Raw genomic sequence first — 1,921 nt, 5'->3', positions numbered from 1 at the left:
GATATTGGTAATTTCTATAAGAGAAGTTTGGGCGACTCTTCCATTTGGGGTTATAAGTGTTGAAGAATGTATTGTTTTTCCTTTGATTGAAGTTGCCTACTACATTGCCTTGTTCTATTTGAGCTAATTGTGCAGAGAAGGCTTCAAGTGGATAACTTTCCTTGATGTGCTTTGTGTTTCCACATCCTTCACATGTAGTGGTAATGACATTTACCATATTTACATTCATTATATCAAACTCCCTTGTTAGGGCATCTAGATTTGCAGTAATTAAACTCATTGCATCAACATCGTACTTTCCAGATACTTTGATTGGATTCCCACCTCTTTTAGAAGCCCATTGATGGTGATTAAGTGCTATGCTCTCAATAATTTCTTCGGCTTCATCTAATCCCTTGTTCATTAAAGTTCCACCAATTGCGGAGTCTAGTGAGACTTTAGTTTGATAATTGATGTCATTATAAAAAGTGTATATCACTAACTATCTTTCCAACCCGTGGTGAGGTCATAGCCTATGTATTCCTTTGAATCTATCACATGCTTCATATAAGAATTCAGTTTCATTTTGGGAGAAGCTTGCAATCAGATTCCTTATGTGAGACATTTTACTTGGAGAGAAGAACTTCTCCAAGAATATCTACTCATACTACTCCCATGAGGTGATGTTGTTTGTAGGTAAGGAATTCAACTATACTTTAGTTCTGTCTCTGAGAGGGAATCCAAACAATAGTAATCTCATTGCTTCTAGAGAGACCCCATTCATCTTCATAGTTCCACATATTTCATAAAAAGTTTCTAGATACTAATTTGGGTCTTCAATAAGTCCTCCCCCAAACTTATTCTACTGTACCATTGATATCATGGATGGTTTAATCTCAAAATTATTGGCCTCGACAGTAGGTCTAGTGATGCTAGACTTGAGACCTCTAGAATAAGGAGCAGCATAATCTTTCAATGATTTGTTGGCCATCTCTAATTTCTCTTGTTCTGATTGTCTCTATAGAAATCTTCTTCTTCTAAATGCTCTATCAATGTCATGATCGACATATAATAATTCTCCTGTAATGTTAGATCTTCACATAAAAGAGTAGAGTTATAATCAATTTTGTGTTTTTGTTGATGAGAAAATAAATGTAGAATTAAATGTGCAAAAATTAAAAGTATTAAAGTGTAATCTATGTATAAAAGAAAATGTAAGAAAAATATTTACAAAAAAAGGAAAGAAATGTTCAGTCTAACTCAAGTGTTTGTCACTAATGTTAATCATAATCCCGAACAATGATGTCAAAAACTTATTACACTACCGTAAGTGCACGGTTATATCGTAAATAATAAAAAGTTATTGATCCAACAAGGATTGGTTAAGCATTTTGTGAGTTCTCATAGCAGACTATCTAAACAATCAAAATGTTTGTGAACAATTTCACTAAGAGAAAGGGTAAGAGAAGTAGAAGAGCAAGTTGAGAATTATTGTGAGGAAATTGGTTAAGGGAAATATTCTAGAGGTTCAGATTCATTGTGATTCTAATTAATGCCCTATGGATTGCCTACCTCCTACACTCTATCCTTATTCACAAGTAGGAAGTTTAACTAAATACCAACACTCCCTCGTGACGGTCGTATCAGAATATTAGCCACATTGCTATCCGATGCCACTAAGGAGTCAAGGTAACCTAGAAAGTCGATTAATGGGATCCCCTTTGTCACTAATGACCCCTCGACCATACAATCACTAAATTACATAGGACACTTATTAACACGGAATTAACGATAATCCATTAAACCTAATTATACACTTCCAATAGAGAGTTTCTCTCTTTCAAGGTGACACTCTCGGAACGTCCGTTTGAAGGAATACCTTCCTGTCACGGGGCTCCCACGATCATACGATCTAGGACATCCCCTCTATGGGGCGAGCAAT

General features: G+C 35.5%; 1 non-coding gene across 1 annotated transcript; it reads left to right on the top strand.

Annotated features, from left to right (window-relative positions):
• The first annotated feature begins 491 nt into the window (after nt 1-491).
• On the top strand, nt 492-598 carry LOC122035520. The gene has a single exon (XR_006127070.1). It is a non-coding gene; the product is annotated as a small nucleolar RNA R71 (small nucleolar RNA).
• The last annotated feature ends 1,323 nt before the right edge of the window (nt 599-1,921 follow it).

The sequence above is a fragment of the Zingiber officinale genome, chromosome 11B, assembly GCF_018446385.1.
Source record: "Zingiber officinale cultivar Zhangliang chromosome 11B, Zo_v1.1, whole genome shotgun sequence".
NCBI lineage: Eukaryota > Viridiplantae > Streptophyta > Magnoliopsida > Zingiberales > Zingiberaceae > Zingiber > Zingiber officinale.
This window is presented reverse-complemented; position numbering and strand designations above follow the sequence as displayed.